This window comes from Zonotrichia leucophrys, chromosome 1, assembly GCF_028769735.1.
Source record: "Zonotrichia leucophrys gambelii isolate GWCS_2022_RI chromosome 1, RI_Zleu_2.0, whole genome shotgun sequence".
In the NCBI taxonomy this organism is placed as follows: domain Eukaryota; kingdom Metazoa; phylum Chordata; class Aves; order Passeriformes; family Passerellidae; genus Zonotrichia; species Zonotrichia leucophrys.
This window is the reverse complement of record NC_088169.1, coordinates 74,749,528-74,763,867: the sequence shown is the minus strand read 5'-3', so window position 1 is coordinate 74,763,867 and position 14,340 is coordinate 74,749,528. Positions and strand designations below refer to the sequence as shown.

The following is a 14,340-nucleotide window of genomic DNA, read 5'->3' as shown; positions in this document are numbered from 1 at the left end:
TTGTCCCTATGGAGTTCATCCAACAGCAATACTGGAGAAGTAGGGGAAGGACTACGACACCTTAGACTGACCTGGTAGGTCAAACTGGGTGTGATGAGCACTGACAGGTCTGTCTGATGATTTATCATTCTGTAACCCTGTTTTCAGTCACTTCTAGGGTCTTCCTCTACTAAGCATTTAAACTGAAATTTTCATTACGAGTACCTCCAAGAAACTTTAACCTTGGTTCCATCCTTCTTCAAAACCAGATTTGACAAATCTTCCCAAAGTTCCAGGAGTTCTTGTAATTCAGATTGTCCATGGCATTTGCATTTGGTCCACTTGTATGGAGTCATAAAATTATTGAATGCTTTTGGTTGGGACACTTCAAGATTATCTAGTTTCAACTCCCCTGCCATGGACAGAGACACCTTCCACTAGACCAGGTTGCTCAGAGCCCCATCCAACCTGGCCTTGAGCACTTCCAGGGATGGGGCACCCACAGCTCCTCTGGGCAATCTGTTTCAGTGTCTCAACACCTTCATTGTGAAGAATTTCTTCCTTATATCAAATACTGTCACTTTTGGTTCACAACCAATACTGTTGTCTTGTAACAGTAGGCCTTGGTAAAATGTCTCTCTCCATCTTTCTTGTAAGCCCCATTTATACATCAAAGGTCACAACAAGATCTTTTCTTTTCTGGGCAGAACAGCACAACTCTCTCAGCCTGTCTTCACAGGAGAGGCGCTCTAGCCCTCTGGTCATTTTTGTGGCCCTCCTCTGGACTGCCTCCAAGACATCCATGTCCCTTTTTTGCTTAGGGCACCAGAGCTGGATGCAGCACTGCAGGTGGGGTCTCACCAGAGCAGAGCAGGAATCACCTGCCTTGACCTGCTGACCACATTTTCTTTTGATGTATCACAGAGTATGGTTGGCTGTCTTTGGCTGCAAGTATACACTGCCAGCTCATGTCTAAGTTTTTATCTACCAATATTCCCAAGTCCTTCTTCAGAGGGATGGTCTAAATCCATTCATCCACCAGTCTGTACAAATACCGGAGATTGCCCTGAGCCAGATGCAGAACCTTCACTTGGCCTAGCTGAGCTTCACAAGGGTATATGAGGACATTAAAATAGAGACTGTAAGAGTGATACATCACAGTTCAGAATTTCACGCTGGGCCCTTGAGTGGGTCAGATGCACACAGGGAAGAAGGGAATTTCTCTTGTCTCAGCTGAGGAGTAGCAAAGGACTAGAAATACAAAGTACTGCTCATAGCTTGCTCCAAAGTATTGCCTGGGTAGATCATGAAACTGTGCACACCACAGAGCAACCTACTCTATAAATATGCAATGCCAATAGGATAAAAAGAAAAGGCAGGCACTACTCAAAGTGTCTAAAAATTGCTGCACTCAGATTCATTTGATGCACTTTGAGATGATGATATACAGCAATAAAAGTCCAGAGAAAATCTCTACCATGTGATAAACTAGATTCTGAGTTTTTGACTTTGTAATGTGACTTTTAAGATGCATTAGTAGTAGTATATTCGATTTTTATATTCTTCCTAGATACATATGCAGGAAAAGATATCTTGCTTTCAATCATTTAAGACTGGAATGCCTTATGCTCCTTCTTTAAAAAAGTATTAATATTCTTCTGAATATTAAAGCCGTTTTTGCAGATGACTGACAGTTTACCATTAATAAGAATTGGGGTTGGGTGTTTGTTTTTTTGTTTTTTTTTTTTTTAATTAACCTATAGTTTTTTACTGCTCCTAGTAGTTCTAGCTACACACTGATTGCCTGGACAACTGTTACCAACTTTTCATCCCTTTTCACCGATTTACACTTACCATAACCAGGTTCAATGGAGTTTTCATTAACTGGGAATTAATACACAGTATCATAAAAAAGAAGGTGAACTTGGATTTCAAGAAAAAGACCAGTTTCTAAAAACTGCATAACAGAATTTTCATTCTTAACTAGCAAATGAAGAATCCAGGAAACTTTGCAGCTACTTACACCGCTATACAAAAGCCTCCTCTAAAGCCTTCTTTAACTCTCAAGTCACTGGAACTGTCCAAATGTTTTCCAGTCAGGCCCTCAAAAAATCTTATATTAAAATTAATAATTAGTTGAAGTGCTGTGTACTCTACAGTTCAGGAAAACTTTCCAGACTGGTCTCTCAACACTGCTGAATACTGAAGAGTGATAATGCATCCAATTGCAGCAGGAAGCAAACATCTCCTGCTTTCAAGAAGTCATTTTCTATATAGCCAGCTTCTGTTAGTCATCAGTAGATACTGTATGCCTGCTTTAGATGTGAACAGCAATTTTTACAGAGGGGGAACCCTATAGTAATTGTCTTACAGTCACTTACCCTTAATTCATAACCATTTGAGATGGAATGTGATTTGCAGATCAATTCAGTAGCACAGAAGTCAAAATGTAATTCCTCTAATTCTAAAGTGCCAGAGAAAAGAGATTAACAACCTGATCCCTGGGCAGCTCCAACAGGTCTCTTCCAACTATCAGTAGCTAAAACTTATGCTGTCTTTTCTTATTAAACAGAGAAACTGGAAGTTTTAGCCAAATGATGTTCATGCATATAAAGTCAGGGTGTTGTTTCAGGGACAGTTTTTAAGGGAAAATGTGGCGCAGTGATGTAACATCCCTGCTTTGCATCCTTCATCCTGAATTCATGAATATGCACCAGCCATTAACTTTCTGAACTTCTAGAGGTAACAAAAAAAATGAAGTGTCACACTTCATTTCACAGAGTGTCATACATGGGGCAGAGATACCATTTTTTTAAGCGAGACCTGAAATAGCAGGCTGAAGATTTTTCACCTAAAATACTCACGAATTCAAACATTCAATTCTAATGAGTCCCACTCAGAACCTTTTTCAAAGCACAGCTTGGAAATAAACATAAAAAATGTAATTGCACAGGTCACTCTGAGGCAATTCTAATCTGAAATTTCTACTGCAATCAGAAATATTAAATACATTGAAAGAAGTAGCTGGAGGGAGAACAGGCTGTAGTTTTAGTCCTGTCTCTCTCATCAGGTTTCCTGTGAAAACCTAATACATAATTTGTATTAGAACTATTACAATGGAGTACTCACTACTATTTTTTCAGGTAAGAGACATAAATAAGTCTGAGTGCAGTTTGTGTGTTTTTAATGGGTTAAATTATACTGATATCAATCAGGCTTCTTTGTTTACAATCAAAATGAAATACATACCAAAAATGGGTCTGAAAATTCAAAAGTTTCTGTCTTTTTTCAGGAAGAAAACCTACCTTTAACAGCATGTCTTTTGTAGATCCTTCACCTTCCTCTGAAGGGTACTTATGTACTATTGTTTTCATCTCTAAAATACTCAGAGGGCTGCCTACAGATTTATTATCTCACTCGTAAGGGTTGTAATATCTAGTACCCATTTAACCTAAAATAATTTATGTCACTCTCCTTTATAGCCTAATGGTGTTTTTTTAAAAAATAAATTGGAAATAAAAAGTGAGACTGCTTTCCAGTTCAGGATAAAGAACCACAGGATATTCCTGCTACACACAGATGACCAGAATATAGGATTACTTTGGAAAGCAAATATGTAAGAATTTAATATCAAATGTTTGTTAAAGGTTTCTCTTCATTGAAAAAAGGGTCATGTTTGAGGAAAAATATATTATACATTTATATATATACATCTATGTGTAATCTATATAAGTGTATCATACACATAAAGTTTAGATAGAATAACCAGACTTAGATATTCTTTAGCCATGTCTTGATTTCTTACCCTTCTTTTTATAGAGTAACAGATGTTTCTTCCAATTGAATTGAGTTTCCATATGCATCAAATCTCGCTTGTGGTCTCCCCCCTTTCTGCTATTTTAATCACCAGAAATATTTATTTCTGCTTAAGTAAGTATGTGTTCATAATCACTGTAATTTTAAGTTGGCAAGGAAACTTGGAATATTAAACAATTTTTCTATGCTCCACACCCTGTTTACAGACACAGTGTACAAAGTATATGCTATGTTTAGCTGGAGAGAAGATCATTACTAAATTGTTTCTTATCACATATGAGTAATCTGCCAATAGCCTGAAACTATCCTACTGCTGGGAGATATAGTCTATAAAACTTTATTTTGTAAAACTGAAATAATAACAAACAGCAGTTGCAATTATATCAGTTTCCTCTTAAAGAGCTTGAAAGTGAGGAAAACAGAAATAATGAACAGGGAAAGGGGTAATGCTTTAGCTAATTGCAGTTTAATGCTCTTCTGTTCATCACTGAACTATTCTCTCTGAGAAAACTAACTTTTCTAGTTTGTGGTCCTTTTTTAACCTGCACTGAAGAGCATTATTCTCCACCTTAACCTGCCTCTCCTTCTGCCTGTTTCCTATGCATCTTTACCTTCTCCCACAAAAATACAGACACGCTGTTCTCAGCGCATAAAATGTTTACTGAGCAGTTAACACTTTTCAAAACATAGTATATTTAAAAAAAAATCTAGAATTTTAAAATATATCTGTTTTTTATAAGAAAATCTGTGGGGTGTTTTTCCTGATAATAACATTATTTGCACCTGCATCAACCTACAGTTGATACCAAACAGGGGAGACAGGTCAATTGTCAATTTGCTCTAGGGCTGGGCTGTCATCCTGAGTGACTTTAACAGGCAGGATGAAGCTTATGAAATTCAGTAAGGACATGTGCAAAGTCCTGTCCCTGGGAAAGAATTTCTCTGGAACTGATACAGCCAACTTCCTGAAGAGTGGCTCTTTGGGAGAGACCCCAGGGGTCTTGCTGGGCAGTAAATGTCACATGGGCCGGGAGCCAGTCCTGGAAGCAAAGAGGGCCAACGACATTCTGGATGTATGAACAGAGGCCAGGGAAGTGCTAATCAGCCCTCACTCAGCACTTGTTAGATACCACATCCACTCTGGGGGGTCCTCAGTGCAAGGCAGAGATTGATAAACTGGATCCAACTCTTTGGGGCCAGCAAGATGGGGGCTGGAGCACCTGGGAAAACGGGCTGGGAGAGCTGAGCTTGTCCAGACTGCAGCAGACATGGTTTCATGGCACTTGAGGGGATACAAGTGGGCCTTCCACAGCGGTGGAGGGTGAGAGAGCAAGAGAAAAAATGAAATCAGCATCCTTATGAATTAGGAAACAGGGAAACCTGTGAAACTTACTGACAAAAAGGTCTTACTCAGATAAAAAGAAGCTTTTTAAAGCAATCAAGCATCTACAGACAGTGAAGATTTCCACAGATACTTCAGCAAACATGGGGATAAGGAACATAATCTTTTTATTTTAGGTGGTAAATCTCAAAATGAAAATACTATAAAGAAATTTGCTGTATGAGCCTGACATTTCATAAGTAGCTCACAAAGCATCTTTTATTTCTTCAAGCAACCACATTCAGTACAAGTGCAGACCATTATAATGCACTATTTTGGCAGATTCTAAGATAATCCAAGCTATAACTATATGGTATTCCCTGTTCTCAAATACATCCATTAATTGTGTTACTAATTGTTTCAGTGGGACTGAGCAATGACGAGGTGTTTTGACAACAATCATCACATTCATTCATATAATGTATAGAAATTCAGGCTTTGAATTAATCACTTAAGTATTCTAAGGGACCCTACTGAGAGACAACAGAATATCTATGCCAGTGGTGATGGGAGTTACTCCAGTGGCACTGTAACAAAAATCAAGGAAGGCAGGAAGAAATAACTTGAGTGGATACTGATTGTATGAGAGAAATCAAAATGCAGAAAAAATTCCTTTAGCCCAGTTAAAATACACTCTATGCATTAACTATAACATGGCATCAAACTATAACATTATTAAATAACCATAAAACACATGAAAAGTAGATGGCACTAGCAGAAAGAAGCAGTATTTCAGCTGCAGCTGCATCTTACAGACCGTAAACTGCCAAGATGTAGCAGCTGTAATCTACACAGGTGAGATTCAGTTCACCTAACCAGAAATATGTCTAATGTAGCAATTTGAATATGAGCTATTCCCTCGCAATTCTCTTCATAATCAATGAAGCCAATGGGAACTCTTGCAGTTACCGGACCTGTGCTAAGAACCTCCTTCATAAACAAAAGTCTAACACTTAAAAACATTCACACTTACCCTATAAAATCAAACATTCCTGTGTTGACTGTGAGAACAAGCCTAATTATTAATTCTACGCTAAAAGTAGCATATTTTCACCTCTACCTCAGAACTGTAAAAAAGGAAGAATTAGCAAGACTATGTGAAGAGGCAGAAGGGCAGATTGAACCTCTGAAGGTCACAGAGGCAGGTCAATTTTAAAAGGAGGACATGGCAAGTTCTGCAAAATCAAACAGTCCTTTAGGAAAGCTGATCTCTAGATTGTCAGAGGAACCAGTGGAAAAACCTTCTACACTCCAGAGATCAGTTTCCTTTCCAGTCTTCGATATTAATCCAGAAAAGCATTTATTAGAGGTATAAACCTTAAGTGATTCTTATGATGACCTTAACAGCAAAATCAAAGCCTTCTAGCATATTATTTTGATTTGAAGACCTGGATTGCGTTTCTTAATGAGCAAAGTCAAAGTTCTATTTGTACTCCTCAGCCTAGACTTACTGGAGCACATCTTAGCTTCCTGCACACCCAGGCTGCACTTCCATGGCAGCATATAAATATTAAAGGCGATGGTTTTATAAGTTTCATCCCAGCATGAGGCCAAAATTCAGGATATGAATGACCACTGGAAATTATCAGGGCCTACAGTAAAGACCTATACTTTCACACAATATTCATTATCCTGTTTATCCATATTTCATTCCATCTGCAAGACTGAACTACACAGTACCTCAAAACTATGTACTTCTTCTATGAAAGCTGAAATGTCTTCCTTCTAAAGGAATTCAGTCAAATTCAGCTTCAAGATGAAATTCTTGCAAGTCTGACTGTAAAGGAAACCTTTGAAGTTATTAGTATCTCCCAGTGGCTTTTCTTTCATCTGTTTTCTGCCCTAAGTTGTACCGCAGGAGAATACAGAAAAGGCTGTGGTATGTGGCAACATGGTGCTTCAGACTTTTCATTTGGGCTTCATTATTCCTGTCCATGACTTCTAGTCCAGCAGCAAACAGGACAGATTTTAACTGGTATGGGACAAAAACTGAAGAAAATGGAGATTCTGTCCTTTTTTTGTTTTGAGTCAGCAATCTCAGCACTCATCTCAGGAACAATTTATTTGATATTCATATTCTACCTCAAGATGTCATTGACATCTCCCATATTTCCTTCTACCCAAATCATTCTCACAGTATCTCTGCAGATCAGTCATAACCTTACAATGTTCTAATTCATGATGGAGCTCACATTACCAAGTGTCAGTCATACAAAAATGAAGCTTTAATTCAGTATACTCATCTATACTCTTTCTATAGTAACTGAAGAAAAAAATGAATTTTCAAGGCATGACGCATTCCATCCTGAATTCTGTAAATCTCTTTTTTTCCCATTTACTACAGCAGGATGCACATGTGTGTGTCTTTGCTTAATTGCATGCATCCATGCCCAGACTGTCATTTGATATGCAAGACCCCTCCCATGCTGTCACCAGCATGCTTTTCTGGGCATTGCCTGAAAAACAGGTTTATGTGGGCCACAGGCTTAGTTTGTGAGACTCCCAGAAGACTGTAGGGGAGCTCTGTGCCTTTGACAGTGCAGCACAGTGGGCATGTTCCTGCACAGCATACCCCAAGCCAGGAGAAGGAGACTGCATGAGTGTGCTGACTGCTAGTGCCACGATACCATTGCTCAGCACAACAGCAAGATCCCGCTTAGCTCAGAAAGCCCTGGGTCTGGCCATGCATATTTTGGCATGCAGGTCAGGGGATGTTATTAATCACTAAGCGCAGGGAGACCAGATGTGAAGTATTTTGGGCAGCTTATGGTACAAAGACATGAACAAGTCATTTAATCTAAAACACAGATTCTAAGGAAAGAAATAACAAATAAACATGCCGGAGGGAAACCAGATAAGGTTATTTCCCTGTGACATTAAGTATGTGTGCTCTTTCTCCGGAGGTGGTGTAAGTGCAGTTCAGAAAAGCCTCCTCTGAGCTTGGACTAGGTATTCTTGATCCTGAGGTAGGTCTAGATCCACATTTCTATCTACATTGCAATGAGTGAATACTGTCCTTTTTCAAATGAAACAAAATCTATTTGGTTTTGTGCTGTTTCTGAATACAAATTAAAGCCTAATTCTGTTTACATTTTCAAGTTTTCTCTAAATTTTTTCTACTGCAAAGATTTGTCAGCAAAGCTTTGAAACAGTTGAATTTTGCAACGCTGCTTAAGCTTAACAATATTCTTCAGCATACAGCACTATTTATAGATTTCCAAATCTCTGGTATATTATAAAAAACTTTCTGCTTTGAAAAGGATTATAAAGTTTTCAAGATAGGATCTGAGAACACAATTGCTTTCAAAGAATGTCCTTCAGTTTTTACTTAGTGTTTCACTCTCTTAGTTTCTGTCTCTAATGTTTTTAAAATCAATTCCTAGGCAGTGAAATCTTGTGCCCAAGTTTCAAGGTAACTTTGCAACACTTTTATGACATGACATTTCGCTTTTGGAAATACTTCAGGAAAACTCCTCCTGTGTGAGAAGGGAGGGATTACAGGCATCCACCTATGAAGTTCAGAACTCTGTTATTCTTGTAAAGCTCATTTTTCAAAAGAAGTGACTTCCTATAAAACCAAGCTGCTTTCCCAGGAGCCTAATTAAGAAGCAATTGCTCTTACCAGGCCTGAGGGCATCTTATTTTTAGTGAATTTAATGATGTTACACACTGGCAAGTTCAGGAGCATTTTGCAGGAAGAGCTGTGTTTGAACTCTTTCTAAAGCACCTACTTAGCAGTCTTAAGCACAGATCTTTCAGTATGCAATATATGGAGAAACTCTTTCATCTACACTGTAATTCAGAGTGCTACTTCCTTTAGAGAAGAAAAAAGGCAAACAGTACTTGCCATGTAGAATTACTACCTAGTATCTTAAAAGAGGGGTTTTTTTCAGTAGTTAAAGGAGTCATGCCAGAAGACTTGCGGTCTACGTGACACCAGCATCAGGTCTGCACACAACAGCCACGGAATACAAAATTCATAGTGTATAAATGATTTCTCTCTTCTGCAGGCAAATATGAAACTGCAAAAATCAGACCAATTATCTCTGATGAACAGAAAACTTCCTGGCTGGCATTCTGCCTATTGCAATATCAAAGTGCAGAACTATTAACAAAACAAGAAAATATTAAAATAATTATGTACGACCCAAGACACACATTTCAGTTTAATGTGATTGTCCTTCTCTCAGTGTAAGTGTGGTCTTAATTTGCCAGAGGTATCTCCAGTATTTAAACTCCTAGTGAACCAGAACACCCTCCTCAAGGTTATGCAGGCTTTAATTTATGTGTCCTGAAATTCCTATGTCATCCAGTTTCTATAAACTTACTTAAGTATCCTCCATGTTAATTTAAATAATTTAATAAATTAAGGTACAGTTATGAAAGCTATTTGCATGAATGAAAATGTTGCATCTTGGTACATGATAGTCCAGCCAGAGTGCTAAAAAATGAAAAGGGCCAAAGCAGATGGAAAGTGAAATTAATTTTCTCCAGTCCCTCAGAGGTACTAAAATTTAGAAGGTGGAAAAACTGGACAGAATAAAACAAAGGACATAGCATCAGGGACATAGCATCTGTGTGCTGCAAGAGGGAATGCCCTTGGCCATGCCTCCTGTCTGGCCGCAGTATGTGGGCTGGCTCCTCAGTTTGGAGCAGGGAGGACACCTTTCTCGGTCCTATTCAAGTTAAAGCTTATAGCCAGGCTTCACATACAAACTGAGGACTTGGAAAGTGCTCACAGGACCTGTAAGCTGGACACAGACTCTAAGGCTCCTATGCAACTTGAGAGAAATGGACCAGGGCAGTTACAAACAAAAGTGTGCATTCCAGATGAGAGAAAAGTGAAAGGAGAGAGACCAAAAAAAGAAAAAAAAGAGAAGGAACTATATACAAGTATGGTATTAGTGAAGAAGTAGAGAAGTAGTTGTATACAGAAACAGAAGTCCTAGGCTCTTTAGAGGATTCTTGGGTGATGTATTGCAGGAGAACATGCACAGATGTTTTAGTGCTTTGTGCAGGGCTGTGTGTTTATAAAGCAAAGAATAACTCTTCTGGAGCCTGAGTGTCTGTTTGCTTCATTTGCAGATCTCCCTGAAGACAGAAAGTGTAAATCGTCCACAAGGCTGGAGAAAAATATATGCTTAAAGGAATGGGAAGTCTTAAAATATTCTTGAGTTCTTGGGTGGTGTTACACCAGATCTGCAGGGAAAATCTGTGGAACATTTTGTGTTTCTTTTTTTTTTTTTCCCTTAGGGTTTTTCTTCCCCTTAACCCAAGAACACTTCTGAGTTCCCCAAAGAGAGAGCTGCCCTGGCTTTGCTCTAACTTCATACTGGAGTGAGACATGCCAGCGTGCCAGCAAGTCCAGGTACAGACAAAGACTGCAAGGAGGAGAAAGTGTCAGAGCCAGCTCAGAGACAGGAGAAAAAAGGTTCAGGAACCCTTCATGGTGGGACCCAAACAGAGCAGTGTGCTGAAGACAGCTCTACCAGGCTGGGTGGACTTCAGGGAAAGCGAGCTTCTGGGCTATGGAATCTCTTTCTGTTGCCCATTTTCATCTATTACACATTCAAAACCCACTGACTTTAAGCTATCAGGAAGAAGCAACACCTAGTACACTGCTAATCCTCAGAACTGCACCATTCAATTTTTATAAAAAGGTATCTTGTAATATTTTATGTGTTCTGTATTGCTCATGTAAGAGTATCACTACCATTTTATATAACTTAATTGCATTTCCTGACTTTTGCAGATGCCTAAGCTGAAGTTTAGAATTTTAAAACTTTTCAAAATGGCCATGTATTTGCACAGAACTTAAGAGATTAAAGCTGGATGGAAAGATGGCAACAATAGTGGCCACAGATTTTACATGAAAACTTGGAGACTAAGTTTTTTTACTTATGAAACATAAAGCATGGAAAACTTCAGAATAATCTGAAGCTCATGACTCTGCTTACTGAAGTATTCTTTAGTCATTATAGCACTGATAGTAAGGTTGAGAACATTTATTTGAGTACAAGTATGTACAACTACTTGTATTTGAGTACAAGATGTATTAGTTCTCAAGAGGGAACAGTCATGGCACTGAGAGTGTACTGGTATTTTCTGTAAAATGCGTACAGATTTCTGCAACTTAAACTACCAGTACAGAAATGCAAAGTTATATTCTTAGAAAATGGGAGCTTAAAATTATATTTCAAATAAAAAACATTTTTACATATAAACATTTTTCAAAACTGGTATCAGTCTTGGAATGACTGCAGGTAAGTCATTCCCATCATTTTTTTAGTCTTGGGTCTTTACAATGGGCAAACATTAAGGCTGTATATAGTGTTAGGCATATAAAATCAGAAAATAAAGATAAGCAACATACTAAGTGTATCATGTTGCCAGGAATAAAAACTCATGGAAGCTGGATGTGGTACTGCTCAGAGAGAGTGCCAGTTCTGCCAAATAATGAAACCAAAAAGAATGCAGGAATCCACACAGCACAGTGGTGGATTCTACTACAAAATGAATGTATGTAATTATACTGTCTCATATAAATAATCAATAAACTTTCAATTAAAATCTTTACGATTAAGATGTATAGCAAAAAATTCTGGCAGCTGACCACAGATCATTTTCAAAAAACATTTAGGACTCTCTGCTTAGACAAGGAAAGTGGGACTTAGGACTTCAGAGAAAGTGAAGTATAGCATCAGAGAAAATCTATTATGTCTTCAAGGACAAATTCTGCTCTGTTTAGAGAAAGGACAAAGAAACTAAAACCTACAGGATCAGGCCTGGTTCTGCTCTGTTTGGCTTGACACTACCCAGCCATGCAGCCAAAAAAACATGCACAATAAATGCTGCCTTTAAATAAATGCTGCCTTTACACAGTTAAAGGGTGCAAGAGGGAAATGCTTCAGAAAGGAAACTGAGGGGGACAGAGCTGAGAAAGTAAGCCTACAAAGGCAGAAGGACTCAACAAGAAACAAATATTGTAAATGAGCCAATGTCAAATACATACTACATGAAGGAGAAACAGAAGCTGTGGGAATCTTAAGCAGGGAAGATTTCAGACTGCAGGGTTAAGTCTAAATGCCAGAAGACATGGCTGCAGCATATCTAAAGAGCTTGTTTGATAAAGAGATGGCTTAACTGAAGCACCATTTCCCAGTCCTTGGCTGATAAACAACAGGAACTCAGAGGCAGAGAAAAACAGGTCAAAAGAGGCCAACAAGTACATATTTTACCCAAAGCCACAGCTTTCAAAATGTACTGAGAAATCTCTCCCATGACTTCTGCTCCTGGAGTCCATGCTTTTACTTGCATGTCCACAAACACCAGCTTGCCAAGCATCTGCAGCTACACTGACCTGGACTGCACTCTCTGCTTGACTTTTTCTCCCACTCCTCAACCTCAAGCCAAATAAACTAGCTCTGATAGTCAGCAGCCCCAGATTCCAAATGCATCACCAGGTCTCAGCTCTTTCACGTCATTGTTCTTCTATGATTATCATGAGCATGTCCCTCCTAATATTTTCACCAAGGCTATATGTCAGCAGATTTTTTCCCAAGTTTCTAAAACACAGATTCTTCTAGATTGCTAAAACTGCCACCCAGGCTCATAGCACTGTGCATCTCAATTACAGCAATGCTCCTCCTCAGCCTGGACAAATGTAATCTGTCATCATTGCTATCCATTCAAAATGCTGCTGTGAAATTCATCTTCTGAGCCCATCATCTGTCTGTGTCATTCTCACCTGTGCCTCCATCCATTGGATAAGCTTTCCCTACCTCATCAGTTATAGCTACTTACTTCGATTTCCAGGAAATTTCAAAGTCTAACTCATCACCCTTCAGCTCTCTCCAAGCATTTTCAGTCTGTATCCAAGAGCTTATTATGCTTGCCCTCTATGTTTGATTAGTTAAATGTGAGAATCTTTGTTCTTTCTGCGCCATATTTCTCTATAAACATCCCCGGATGAACAGCATGAGACAAATGAAAATACTACGTTCATTGCCAGATTAGAAGCAGTGAGGTTCTGAACACAAAATTCTGTAACTGTAAAGCTGGGTAAATAATTTACAGCATGGAATTTATTTATCGTATTTTACTTAATTTTCTGTTTATAAAATGTTGCATTTGGTATTCAGATGTGTCCACTAAATAATCTTTGCAAATTATTCTTGCCATGCTGCTTAAAAACAACCAAATTTAAAAATGTATGTATTTAGGTCACATGATAAATTTCTGTACCCTAGTTACACAAATATATCTTTGAGGTGGCCTGGGTACAAGTAGTGGTGATTAAGTATCTAAAATTCACTACCTGACAATAACTTATAAAATCATAATTGTTGTGGTGGTGATTATTCCTATGCATAAATATTCCTTCTTAGTGTTCTCAGAGGACTCAACCAACCTTCTTTGCAGTAAGATCATAGAGTTTTGCATACTTTATATCCTATTCCCATGAAGCTGTCATTTTCAACAAAGGATATTCTGAATGCTTCAAAACAGCTGAAATGAATCACCTGGGAACACAGTGAGTGAACACACAGCATGTGAAGCAGGGTCACCAGGTACCCTCCTGACTCTGGGTTAGAAGTTCCTCCAGTCCTCTTCCTGATGCTGGGTCATAATCCAGTGCAGCAACATTAGATTAATACACACTGAGATCACACTCACCATCTTTTCTGACAGCACCACCACAACAGTTTTCAAATTAGGGCTGGTACCTTCCACTGCATTCATGTCCCAAGATGGCCTTTGGCTTCTGAGCATTAGGAAAACAAACCCCTAAACCAGGAGCCCAAAACTTCTTTACAGTGTACTTGTTTACTCTGGTAAACTGCCCGACCAACCTTTAGCTATACCATTTTCAGTTTTATCTGTGGTACATGCTGTAGCTTTTCAGCCATGATTATTATTTGGATGGGTAGTAATTATTTTTCAATTCTTTTTAAAGTGCATTAAAGGCTAGAAATGAAAGGAGCAGGACATTTTTGAGACCTTTTTCTCTACAGCCTATCAACAAATACTATATTAAATAGTTTGAAAACTGTTAGTTTGCAAACCTCAGGCATGTAATAAAGTCAATATATAATTTTACAACCACATCTCTTTTCTCTTGTGCATTAACATATAAAAAGAGACTTGCTCTATTTCTTCTCTCA

The 14,340-nt window shown here is 38.5% G+C and overlaps 1 protein-coding gene across 6 annotated transcripts in view; it reads right to left on the bottom strand.

Annotated features, from left to right (window-relative positions):
- The window catches only part of GUCY1A2 (guanylate cyclase 1 soluble subunit alpha 2), a 153,420-nt gene that overhangs the window by 61,341 nt on the left and 77,739 nt on the right, over positions 1-14,340 (bottom strand). The window lies entirely within an intron of this gene.